Source organism: Stegostoma tigrinum, chromosome 10, assembly GCF_030684315.1.
Source record: "Stegostoma tigrinum isolate sSteTig4 chromosome 10, sSteTig4.hap1, whole genome shotgun sequence".
Lineage (NCBI taxonomy): Eukaryota > Metazoa > Chordata > Chondrichthyes > Orectolobiformes > Stegostomatidae > Stegostoma > Stegostoma tigrinum.
In genome coordinates this window covers 6,500,244-6,514,198 of record NC_081363.1, presented here as the reverse complement: position 1 = coordinate 6,514,198, position 13,955 = coordinate 6,500,244, and the positions used below count along the sequence as shown (strand labels likewise).

Sequence of the window (13,955 nt, the reverse complement as noted above, 5' to 3'; positions counted from 1 at the left end):
CAGACAGAAACAATGAACAAATTGATTATTATGTGTTAGATTGTGACTCATGAGTACATCTGATCTGAATGGTGCTAGAACTGTGCAACTGACTTTTATTGCTTTCCCACCCATAATGTCTCTTGTCTGTATGGGAATTTTAATAAGGGGTAGAGTTTAGTTTAGCAATTCATGTCACACCTTAACAACTGGCTTAAAATAGTTATGTTATTGGTTTTAAATAGTTAGAATAGTTTTATTCCAATGAAAAACTTGCTGTACATATTCTTTTAACTTGAATCAAACAGGTAAAACTTGGACAAATCAGTAGTTTGATCAAATTTTAATATTTGTGACAACTTGGTGAATAGCAGAGCTCAATTTCCAGCAGTGAGTTGTGGTAATGTGGAGTGGATCAAATTGGTTGAAGGCTCTAATCTGTGACGATGGGGACTTCAGAAAAGGCAAGGATGTTTCAACAACTTGACATTTCTCACTGCAGAGGCTGCAAATGCTTTAATCTTTGCCTCATTCACTAATATGCTGGGCTCACCCATCATTAAGGATGGGATACTTGTAGACCATGCACATCCTGTTGTTTAACTGCCCACCAGTATTCGTGACTGGATATGGCAGGATTGCAGAGTTTAAATCTGATCAACTGCTTGTGGGATCACTACTGCATGCTGCTTCTGCTATTTGGCATTCAAAAGCAGTCTGTGTTGTAGCTTCAGCGGGTCAACATCCCACTTTCAGCTCTGCCTGGCATGAGATGCTCAATTACAAAACACAGCAGGAGCAGGAAGATGATTATGAAGTGACAATTCAAAATATCCATCTCATTACTGCAAATTTTCTAGCTCTCAAGCTGCTTTCACTACTGCTCTCTGATCTACAGGCACTTCAAACTTAAGAGTTATACAGCACAGAAACAGACCCTTCAGTCCAACCAGTTCCTGCCGACCAGATATCCTAAACTGACCTAGCCCCATTTGCTAGCATTTGGTCTATATCCCTCTTAAAGCTTCCCATTCATGCACCCATCCAGCTGTCTTTTTAAAATGCTGTAATTGTACCCACTTCCAGCACCTCCCCAGGCACACACCACCCTTTGGGTGGGAATGGTATCATTCAGATCCCTTCTAAATCTTTCTCCCCTCACCTTAAATCTATGCCCTCTAGTTATGGGCTTCTTTACCCTGGGAGAAAGACATATCCATATCCTTCATGGTTTTTATAAACCTCTGAAAGATCACCCCTCAGCTTCCGACACTCCAGGGGAAAAAAAAGCCCCAGTGTATTCAGCCTCTACCCATTACCCAAGCCCTGCAATCCCAGCATTCTTGAAAATCTTCTCTGCAACTTTTCTTCAAGCTTAACAACATTAAGCAGGGAGACCTGAACTGAATACAGTGTCTCTAAAAGTGGCCTCACCAATATCCTGTAGAGTCGCAACATGGTACCCCAACTTCTATACTCAATACAGTGACCAATGAAGGCAAGTGTGCTAAAATGCCGTCTTCACCAACCTCTCTACCTACAACTGCACTTTTAAGGAATAGGCACTTGCACCACTTGGTCTCTTTCTTCTGCAGCACAGTTAGTTACTAAACTCCAAAAAACTTAGGCAAATAAGGTAGCATATGGGTAAACACCACATTCCATTATCTCAGAGCTGACATTCAAATAGCTGTTAAATCCCAGTTTCAATTGCAAGCAACCCAAAATGTGGTCCTGGCTGACACTAAAATTAGTAGACCTATTCATGTGCATGAGATATAGATAATTGTTATGTAGAAATCTAAGATTTTAAGGCACTTAGTTGATATATGCTAGAGATGTGGATAAGTTGGTTGTGCTGCAAAATGCCAACACCTTGCCAAACATTTTTTTCAATGAGTGAATACAATTTAATACAAGCTAGAGTTTATTAAAATGTTTCTCAAGGCGTTTTTTGCTCACCAGCAAATAGAATACTGCTTCTATAGACTGCTGTTCAGGTGAACCACCACTCAAATCACAAAAAACAAGTAGCAAACATCCAGACATTTGTCATCTGTCCCACAAAATTACAACAAACTTTGCTCTGGAAATCACAGGAGTTGTCTGGCACACAAAGCTGCCATTCAGCCCACTGTGTCAGTACTAACTCTTCAAATGAAGAGGAGTACCTACCAATGCCTTTTCCCCTTACTCCTGCATGTCATTCGGACAGAAATAATCATTTAATACCTTTTTGAATGCCTCAGTTGATTCTGGCCCCACCACACTTGCAGACACTGGATTCATTCCCTATATACTGCATGAAAGTTATTTTGTCACCTCACATTTGCTTCTTTTCAAATCACTCTTGCAGTTGCTTTTCCAAGCAGAAATAGATTCTCCCTATCAACACCCGTTCATGATTTTGAAAATCTCTATTAGATCTCCGCTTGGTGTCTCTCTCCAAATAGACCAGGCTCAACTTCTTTGAAGTTTAGATTTAGAGATTTATTTATGTCATATATGCTAAGTACAGGAATACATAAGAACAGTGAAAGTGCCAAAGTTGCTTTTCACTGGGACCCACTTGCTTATACGAACCATAATTTAAAATTTTAAACAGAGCCAAAAGGTAAGCAAGAGAAAAAGGCAAGTTGAAATCTCAGAGTCCCAAGTCCCATCTCCACAATGGCGCAGGCAACGACACTTCCGCCATCTACAATCCGACCCCACCACCCAAGACATTTTCCATCCCCACCCCTGTCGGCTTTCCGGAGAGACCACTCTCTCCGTGACTCCCTTGTTCGCTCCACACTGCCCTCCAACCACACCACACCCGGCACCTTCCCCTGCAACCACAGGAAATGCTACACTTGCCCCCACACCTCCTCCCTCACCCCTATCCCAGGCCCCAAGATGACATTCCACATTAAGCAGAGGTTCACCTGCACATCTGCCAATGTGGTATACTGCATCCACTGTACCCGGTGTGGCTTCCTCTACATTGGGGAAACCAAGCGGAGGCTTGGAGACCGCTTTGCAGAACACCTCTGCTCAGTTCGCAACAAACTACTGCACCTCCCAGTCGCAAACCATTTCCACTCCCCCTCCCATTCTTTAGATGACATGTCCATCATGGGCCTCCTGCAGTGCCACAATGATGCCACCCGAAGGTTGCAGGAACAGCAACTCATATTCCGCCTGGGAACCCTGCAGCCTAATGGTATCAACGTGGACTTCACCAGTTTCAAAATCTCCCCTTCCCCTACTGCATCTCTAAACCAGCCCAGTTCGTCCCCTCCCCCCACTGCACCACACAACCAGCCCAGCTCTTCCCCTCCACCCACTGCGCCAAAACCAGTCCAACCTGTCTCTGCCTCCCTAACCTGTTCTTCCTCTCACCCATCCCTTCCTCCCACCCCAAACCGCAACCCCATCTACCTACTAACCTCATCCCACCTCCTTGACCTGTCCGTCTTCCCTGGACTGACCTATCCCCTCCCTACCTCCCCACCTATCTTCTTCTCTCTCCATCTTTGGTCCACCTCCCCCTCTCTCCCTATTCATTCCAGAACCCTCACCCCATCCCCCTCTCTGATGAAGGGTCTAGGCCCGAAACGTCAGCTTTTGTGCTCCTGAGATGCTGCTTGGCCTGCTGTGTTCATCCAGCCTCACATTTTGTTGTCTCAAACACCACCTCCTTGCTTTTCTACACTTTGCCCCTAATATGTTGAATATATTATATACTTTTATCTATTGCCGTGTGATCTGTCCACTTTTACACTCAGGTCTCTCAATTGCTGTATTAGAATTGTTTTAATGTTGCCTTTCAATGCTCTTTCTACCACAATGCATCACCTTCACATCCATGCATTGGACCGCACCAGCCACTTATTCCTCCACTGTACCAACTTGTCTCTTTTGGAGTTCTACACTGTTATTCCTCGCCTCATAATACTTCCATACTTTGTGTCTCTGCAAACTTTGAAATTATCTGCTGCACACCAAAACTGAGAGCATTAAGATGGGTCAGGGAAGGGAACCGTAAGGAACTCTACTACAAACCTTGCTTCACACTGGAAAAAGATCCATTGAGCGCTTCTCAGTTTCACTACACCAATTTTGAATCGATTATCAAGCTAATAAATTTGGAAACTATTTTGTAAATGACAACAACACAAAAGAAAAAGGATAATCAGTTAATTTGTATCTGGAACTTTTAAAATGAACTAAGTTTTTTTAAAACCCAGAATGGAAGATCAGTTTTCGTCCACTTCAGGATTTTCAATATCTAATCAAACCACGGGCCATGTTGTGATTTCATCAGGAAGAGAGCGTTGGTAATCTAACCCACAAGTCATCACAAGTATGTAATACCAAACTAAACCACCAGGATAATCCATCTGCCTGATTGATTGCTATTTAGGACAAAAGGAATTCACATCAGTTTTGTCATTAATGGGAAAATAACTTGTGAACAAACTTATCCGTTAACAAATGGCAAAGAAAAGAGGCCAACAGTTTACTACTACCTAGCTTACACAATATCCCTTTAAAACCTCAAACTTAACTCATTCACAAGTAAGCAGACAATACACAGATGGTTCATCACATTAAACGAGTGAAAAATATAGATAGGGAAAATATAAATTCTAAGATCAAAAGTGCAGAGCACAAAGTGTGGAAATATTTTTCAATCCTTCTAATTTTAGCAATGATGACATGCTGTTGCATGTAGGACACACTGGTCTTTCTTTGAGTCAACAGATGTACGTATGTTCTTATATTAGAATTCTTCAAAGTTTCTTTTTGCTCATCTGTTTATTCGGAGCGAGCAAGAGAGAGCATAGATGTTTTCCATTTGCCAGCTTTGGACAATTCTGGCTGTATTGCTCTTAATTCTGTGGGAAACTACAGTTGGACCAATCAAAGGCTAATGTAAGGTAGTTTTTCCTCAGCCCAAAAACTTTTGGTGTCACTCTGCCTCAATAAAGTCAGGCTGACCGGTGTAAAGCAACAAAGCCTTATACAGATACAAGCGTACCACACAATTTCGCTTGATTTTTCAAGTCACAAAACTCTCCCGGTAATTTAGCTACACAGCAGCTTCTGACTTCATTTTATTATCCGTAAATGAAATATGTATAGTCCAGAGACAAAGGAGTGCAGGTATTTAGTTCCTTGAATGCAGAGATGCAGGTAGGCAAGGTGGTGAATGTGGCATTTGGCACGCATGCCTTCACTAGTTAATGCACTGCGTATGAGTTGTGACGTCATACTGCGGCTGTATGGGACACTGCTGAGGCCACTTTAGAACACAGCATTTTATTTTGGTCTCCCTGCTGTGGGAAAGAGATCGTTAAACTTTAAAGGGTGCTGAAAAGATTTTCAAGGATGTTGCTGGTATTAGAGGGTGAGAGTTATGGGGAGAGGCCAAAAAAGCAGCAGTATTTAAATCCCTGGAGTGTTGGAGCTGAGGGGTGATCTTACAGAGGTTTAAAAGGTAACAAGGGGCATGGATAGGGTGAACAGTCAAAGTTTTTCTCCCCGCCCCCTCAGAGTAGGGGAGTCCAAAACTAGACAGCATAGGTTTAAGATGAGAGAAGAAAAATTTGAAAGGGACCTGATGAACAACATTTTCATGGAGGGTGTTGGGCGTGTGGAACGAGTTAGCAAAGGCAGATGCAATTATGACATTTAAAAGGCATCTGGATAGGTACATGGATAAGAAGAGTTGAGGGATACACAAAAACATAGAAGATATTGCCACGTTCTGCTCCTTCGGCCCTTCAAGCCTGCTCCACCATTCATCATGATCACGGTTGATCGTCCACCTCAGTAGCCTAATCCTGCTTTCTCCCTGTAACCTTTGATCACATTGACCCCAAGTGCTATATCTAGCCACCTCTGAAATACATTCAATGTTTCAGCATCAACTACTTCTTACAGTAACAAATTCCATAGGCTCACCAATCTTTGGGTGAAGAAATGTATCCTCACCTCTGTCCTAAATGGTCTACCCCAAATCCTCAGTTTGAGACTCCTGGTTCTGAACACACCCACCAGTGGGAACATCTTGCGTGTATCTATCCTGTCTAGTCCTGTTAGAATTTTAGAAGTCTCTAGGAGAACCTCCCTTGTCTGAACTCCAGCAAAAACATTCCTAAGCTAGTCAGTCAATCTCAACTCATATGTCAGTCCCACCATCCTCAGAATCAGCCTGGGCAAACTTCACTGAACTCCTGAGAGCAAGAGCATCCCTCCTCAGAAAAGGTGAAGAAAACTGCACACAATATTTTAGATCTGGGGTCACCAAGACCCTGTATAACTGGAACACATCCCTGTTCCTGCACTTGAAATATGGGCTAAATGCTGGCAAAGGGGACAAGATCATCTTTGGATATCTGGTCAGTGTAGACGACTAAGCGTCTGTTTCTGTGCCATATAATACTATTATTCTATTTACAACAGGTTAGCTTAGTTTCAAGTTACATCCAAATAAGAGCAATAACAACATAACACACCTTAAAGAGTACACATTGTGCTTGAATTCTGGACTGGGGCCAAGTTTCTAGTTCAGTGTGTGAAGATAATAGAAAACTTAACCACCATATGGCTTTCCAAACTGTCGCTCTCAAATTGCATGGGACAGAAGACAGCAGTTTATGTTGAACAAGTTCAGAGACATTAATATGCAGAAGTAGATCATTCAACCCAGTGGGTCTACTCCAATATTCAATGAAATAACGGTTGATCTGATGATCCTCAACTTCTTGCTCCTTCAGTGTCTTAATGGTGTTGTTTACTTGCCAGGCACTGGCAGATGAAGCTGATAGGATAGCCATTGTTCATAAAGGTTTTATATAGGTGTTCCTCTTCATTTTTGAACAGCTCTAGGGTGTTGCAGGGTGCTATTGTTCATTTAACAACAGTCTGGACATAGCTGTTTGTGGACGCTGGGGTGGTTACTACTGTAATTCAGGATTTGGTCTGTGTCATCTTTCTGTATATGCTGGTAAGACACTGTACGCCCCAACGTTCTGGCCACCCTACCTTATATTAGAAAGACATCAGAACTGACTACAAGAGATAACAAGGTGTACAGCAGGCCAGGCAGCAGAGCAGCAGGAAAGCCAACGTTTCGGGCCTAGACCCTCCAATAACAACTGACTACAAGACTCCTACAACCTCTAATGATAGCACACAAACCAAGAGCCACACTTCACCAGTTACTCTCAAAAGATGCAAGACCCCATGCGCACAATGAGCAGGACCAATATGATATACAAGACCAGCAACTGCGAGAAACACTACCTAGGACAGACAGGCAGAAAACTCACCACCAGTATACAAACGCCAACTCGCAGCAAAATAGTACAACCAACTCTCCCTTACTTCTACACACTCCCACATTGAAGGACATCAGTCACAGTACTAGGAGCAAAACAAACACAAACACTAGAATTCCTGGAAGCCTGGTTTTCAACCACCGTGTGATAAACAAACATGTTGAAACAGATCCCATTTATATATCACTACTGTGCAAAACCCAACCAATGTGGTGGGACGGACAGAAGAGGACAGATTGACTAGATTAGATTAGACTATCACCAGTGTGGGAACAGGCCCTTCCCCCCAACAAGTCCACACCGCCCCTTGAAGCATCCCATCCAGACCCATTCCCCTATAACCCACATACCCTGAACACTACAGGCAAATTAGCATGGCCAATCCACCTAGCCTGCACATCTTTGGACTGTGGAGGAAACCCACGCAGACACGGGGAGAACGTGAAAACTCCACACAGACAGTCGCCTGAGGCTGGAATCAAACCTGGTCCCTGGCACTGTGAGGCTGTTGTGCTAATCACTGAGCCACCGTGCTGCCCTAGGTTAGGATTGTTTTTGTTGGAGTTCAGACAAAAGGGGGCAGGAGGGGGAGGAGGAGGAAGAGAACAGGGCAGACACAGTGATAATGGGAACTGCAGATGCTGGAGAATCCAAGATAATAAAATGTGAGGCTGGATGAACACAGGGAGGATGTTCCCGATGGCGGCTGTGATCAGAACCAGGAGCCACAGTCTGAGGATTCAGGGTAGACCATTTCAGATGGAGTTGAGGAGACATTTCTTCACCGAAAAACCAGAAGCAGGCCTACACAGCCTGACAGACTGGATCATATAAATTCAGGGCAAGACAGAAGAACAGTGCTTCAATGGAAGCTCGGCAGCACTGAAGATGTCACCCAGAAGGGAGACGAAACTTTTGGACGAAAACCCAGGTTGTTGGTGCTGAGGCAGCAGTGCTAACCACTGAGTGACCATGCCACCCCATTTGTCTTGTGTTTTTCATGAGGCGTGGGTATCAAAGTGAAGGCCAGTATTTATTGCTTATCCTTAATTTCCTTAAATTGAGTGGTTTGCTAGAATATTTCAGAAGGCAATTCAGAATTAAACACACCACTGTTGGTCTGTAGTCACACGTAGGCCAGACCATGTAGAGATGGGAGCTTTCCTTCCTTAAAAGAACGTTACTGAACCAAAGGAGATTTTTCTTCAAGCAATGATGGTTCTGATCGCCATCATAAGAGTTTACAATTCCAAATTGTTATTAATTGGTTCTGAGGGAAGAGGAAATCCCACCCAGCAGGACCTCCAGATCGCTGCCTGCATAGCGGGCCATCAATTTCCTCTTGTTTGTGATGTCCAGGAATATCAGGAAGCATGCAAGGCAGTCTGGACAAACAGTGTTTGCCCCAAGGGCACGATAGGCCTTTAAACATGCACAATAGCAAGGTATTCCAGTGAATTTCTGGATATCTACCGAGTGGCAGCTTGATTTAAGAATGACAAAGGGTAAGATACAGATTAATCAGACATGACAGATGGTAAAAGGCTGGATAGGTAGGTAATGAAGTAAGTTTGGTAAGGTGCGATGTGAAAACTCCACGTCTTGTGGTGGGAATTCCTCCAGAAGTCTCTATGTAACTTATACTTAGCCGAAACAAAACACAGAATACAGGCCATAATCTGACGTGGCTCTTTATTGCAGAACAGAATTACTGCATTGTTATCAATGCCATCTTCCAGAAGTGACGTTATGCCATCTGTCTTCTCACTGACTGTAAAGATCCCATGACACTGCTCTAACACTATCAAGGGAGATCTCTCCAATCCTCTGTCCAATATTCACTTACAGTACAATTAAAACTATATTTAACTCATTCCTGTTCAGGGGGCTTTGGTACTGCATTTCATAATATGACTACAATAACATTAGGCCACTTTTGGAATAACTTGTTCATTTCTGGTCTCCTTGCTTTAGAAAGATGTTGTTAAACTTGAAATGATGCAGAAAAGGTTTACAAGGATGTTGCTAGGGTTGGAAGCTTTGAGTTATGGGGAGAGGCTGAATACACTGGGGCTATTTTCCCTGGAACGTTGGCAGTTGAGGCGTGACCTTACAGAAGTTTATAAATTCATGACAGGTACGGATAGGGTGAATAGTCAAGGTCTTTTCCCCAGGGTAGGGAAGTCCAAAACTAGAGGGCATAGGTTTAAGGTGGGAGGGAAAGATTGAAAAAGGAATGAATTGTCAGAGGTGGCAGTGGAGGTGGGTACAATTGTTACATTTAAAAGGCATCTAGATGGGTAGATGAATGGGAAGGGTTTAAATTGGATATGGGCCAAATGCTGGCAAATGAGGCTAGATTAATTTAAGTTATCCGGTTAGCATGGATGAATTGACCCAAAGAGTCCGTTTCCATGCTGTACTCTCTGACTCTATAACTACATTTTAAAGGCCTTTAAATGGCTAAAACAGCTTAGGGTATTTTGAATGGCAAACATAAATGCAAGTTATTTCTAACGGATTCTTAAATAGAAGAAGATTGCATCACTGGAAGCTGTAGTCAAACATAATATTTGTGGCCTTCACATTAATAGTGGCATTTTAAAAATAAGTAGAAACACTGGCACAAACGGCATGATCAAGACCAAAAAAAAACTGCTCTCTTCTGCACAAGCATTAATAGAGTTTTTCAATTTCACCACAAGTTTTCAAGCAGGCTTCACGGTAAACAAACAGTACAGGGAAACATTTGTGGGAACCACTTGACTTCAGAGGACAGTCTGATAGTACAATACCTAAAATAGACAAAGACAACCAAGAAATATGCTTGAAATAGCATTAGAAACAAAATATTACACATTTTGGAAGTCTGAAATAAAAACAGAAAATGGTGCAATTATTCACTAGGTCTGGCAGAATCCGTGGAGGAAAAAAAGCTATCATCCACAAAAGATCATCTACCTAAACCAGTAATACTGTTTCGTTCTCCATAGATGCGACCAAACATAAAAATTTAATAAAATAAGACACAGGAGCAGAAATTAGGTTATTCAGTCCACTGAGTCTGCTCTGCCAATCAATCATGGCTCTTAGTTTCTCAACCCCATTCTCTCGCTTTCTCCCCATAACCTTTGATCACCGTGGCAATGAACTCCACAGATTATCTATCTCTGGCTGAAGATGTTTCTCCTTGTCTCCGATCTAAAAGATCTTCCCTTTACTCTAAGGCTGTGCTCTCAGGTCCTGTCTCTCCTACCAACAGGACCCGAGAGGACCCCCAGAGGCTTCTTCCCAATATCCACTCCGTCCAGGCCATTCATCATTCTGTAAGTTTCAATTCCCTCACTCTTCTAAACTCCATCACGTATAGATCCAGCGTCCTCAAATGTTCCTCATATCAGGGCTTTCATTGCTGGAATCATTCTCCTGAACTTCTTCTGAACCTGCTCCAGGGCCAGCGCATCCTTCTTGAGATATGGGGCCCAAAACTCCACACAATACTCGAAAAGCAGCCTGACCAGAGCCTCAGGTGTACAACCTTGCTTTTATACTCGAGTCTCCTCAAAATAAACGCAGAAGTCGCATTTGCTTTCCTAACTACTGACTCAACCTTTAAGTTTAAGGTGAGAGAATCCTGGACTACAACTCCCAAGCCTCTTCGCACTTCAGACTTCTGAATTTTCTCCCCATTTAGAAAATAGTCCATGCTTCTGTTCTTCTTACCAAAGTGCATCATCTCTCACTTTCCCACGTTGTATTCCTGGGGACCTGGGTTCAAATCCCGCTATGGCAGACGGTGGAATTAGTATTTGATAAATATCTGGAATTAGGGGTCTAACAATGACCATGAATCCATTGTCAATTATTGGGAAAAACCCATCTGGTTCACAACTGTCCTCTAGGGAATGAAACTGCCATCCTTGTCTGGTCTGTCCGACATGTGACTCCAGGCCCACAGCAATGTGGTTGACTCTTAACTGCCCTCTGGGCAATTAATGCTGCCTAGCCAGCAATGCCCTCATCCCGTTAATGAATTAAAAAAAGACAACTTAATTTTTACTAACAGCTCTACTTGGCATCAACATGTGGACATCAGATGAGGTGAGGCTAGTTCGACTTAAACCTACGTATAGAAGATTTGACCACAGCCAAAAATGTAATGGGGAATTTTCTGAACTTTCGCATACTACTGATTTCCTTTGCCCAACCATGGTTAGCCATCTATACCTACGACTGTCTAATTCCTGAAAGCTAAATTTCTATGTCCTAGAATAAACACCTTAAAATCTACTTATTTGAATGAATTTTTAGTCATCTGTTCTAATACATTCCATGATTCTGCTCAACTTCCTTTAACATAATTTTTTAAATAAAGAAAGCTCTTTAGGATGTTTAAATATAAGGTGTTATATAAATGCAAGCTGTTTTTGCTCAGAAGAAACTAACAATGTTAACCAATAAGTCAAACCCTCAAAGGCTGTTAAACTGGACAAAAATCAATGAAACTAGGGCATAACATGAGTACCAGTGCACAGTAGGCAAAAAAAATGGATGTGAACTAAGAAAACCCCCAGCAGGTGAAAGGTATTAAAGATAAAGGCTGGAAGAACACAACAAGTCAGGCAGCATTTGGAGGAAAGGAGCAGTTAACTTTCAGCTAGAATACTCGAAATGATGACTGCTCTTTTCCTGCAGATGCTGCCTGGCTTCCGGCGTTCTTCCAACCTCCTGCTTGACTACTTTAGATTCCAGCATCTGCACTTTTTTTTGGTCTCTAACCAAAGATATTAAAGATCTGGTTGAGAAGAACCAGGAGGTGCAAAGCAGACTGGTTTCCTGGGAGCGTTTCTATTGCCTCTAACTCCGAGACAGCAGCGGCTGCCCCGTTCCCCGTTCTCCTCCGCCGACAACGGATAGAGCCAGCGGGATCACAAGTCCTTTAACACGGCCTCCAATAATGAGCACTAAGACACGATCCCCAAGAATTGCGGCACCCCCTGGGTTGGGGTTGCGGGGGGAGAAACTGATGTGTCTATGTAGAGGCAACACCTACCAATCGCAATTAGACCCGAGAGGCTGGGAAAAGAAGCCCGAACAGTAGGCCTCGCACCTTAGCCACCTACTCCCACTCCGAGGCTAAGCGGCCCAGACCTTTAATATCCAAATCACCGTCCCGTTCCCCCCACCCCCACCGTGTCTCTCTCATTTTTTTTAAAAGGGGGGACGGTGGGAGGATGCGAACAATAAAATCTGTTGGGCCTCTGATCGCTAAGGTCGCATCCATGGGTCGGGTAAAGATCCCCGGCTTGGGTGGCAGTGGGCCGGGTTAAGAGTTATTTAAGAAAAAAAAAGTACATTTTTAAAAATCCAACTCTTTACCACCGTTGGTACAAAAGAAATAAAAATTCAAACAGGAGGTGAGAGACGGCGTCCGTTAACGGCCACAGCGCGCGTGAGAAGCTGGCGGAACGTTCTAGTAAAGGGAGTCCGTTGGCGGCGCTCGCGCAGCCACGCGGCCGGAGGAGGAGAAGGAGGAGGGAGGCAGAGCCGTACGACGGATTAGCAAGTACCAGTTATTTACACTGATTAGATATTTATGCACGCATTTTTAAAAGTATAAATATATACATAATATGTATACACACACACACGTAAGCGTGAAGTGAAGCTTACCCCCGGCTGTAACGATGCATTGAGTGTGTTTGTTGTTGAGGGGAGGGAGAGGTTAGGAGGTAGAGTTCGGGAGGATGGCGACGGTTTTCAGTTCCCCTCCCCCTCCCCTGCTGTCGCTGCTACTTGCCCGGTTTCTGGCCGGCACCCCGCCTTTTCTCCCTTCAGGTAACTTGCTTTCTTATTTAATTCCTCCCTCCCTTCCCATTTCACAGCCTTTTCTTGTTCGATACACCACCCCCGGCCTCTTTATAAATGGTTTTTTTTTAAATGTGTTTTTCCTTCCACGCCTTCGCCTCTCCACCTGGATGGGCCGCAGGCTGCGCGCGCATTCGCCTCCCTTTTTTCCCTCGCACCCCCACCCACTTCTTTCGGCCCACCCTGATGCACCAAGAATTCCGATTGGTCTGCGGGAACCGGGCGAAGTTGACATCCAATCGGGTTGCTGGTTATGGTCGGGTAGGCCGGAAATCGCTGCGGCTGGCGGTGTCAACAAACTGCTTGCGGACAGATAGACCGTATTCACAAGCTGTCATCTTGGATGTCGCCTCCCTACCATTCCTGTTTGCAGCAGCAGCAGCAGCAACAACAAACAAACAATCCCCGTGACACCCAGCTTTGTGTCAGCCGTGCCCCGGTGGAATGTTAAAAAGCAAAATACCGCGGACGCTGGAAATCCGAAACAAACACAGGATATGAGATAATGGGAACTGCAGATGCTGGAGAATCCAAGATAACAAAGTGTAGAGCTGGATGAACACAGCAGGCCAAGCAGCATCTCAGGAGCACAAAATGGGTCTAGGCCCGAAACGTCAGCTTTTGTGCTCCTGAGATGCTGCTTGGCCTGCTGTGTTCAACCAGCTTCACACTTTGTTAACAAGCACCGGATATGCTGGAGAAACTCAGCAGAGTTGGCACCAAATGTGGAGCGAGAAACAGTTAAAGTTTCCAGCCACCCGGTTATGCCTATTTTTC

At 43.9% G+C, this 13,955-nt stretch overlaps 1 protein-coding gene across 6 annotated transcripts in view; it reads right to left on the bottom strand.

The window, feature by feature from the left end:
• Nucleotides 1-13,313, bottom strand: part of dicer1 (dicer 1, ribonuclease type III) — a 173,696-nt gene extending 160,383 nt beyond the window's left edge. For 3 of the 6 annotated variants that reach the window (XM_059648934.1, XM_059648933.1, XM_059648936.1), the window contains exon 1: nt 12,984-13,312. The gene's annotated coding sequence lies outside the window, so the exon portion shown is untranslated. Of the gene's footprint in view, nt 1-12,983 lie in introns of all 6 variants that reach the window. The other 3 variants (XM_059648939.1, XM_059648940.1, XM_059648932.1) reach the window with 2 other exon arrangements.
• Between the last annotated feature and the right edge of the window lie 642 nt (nt 13,314-13,955).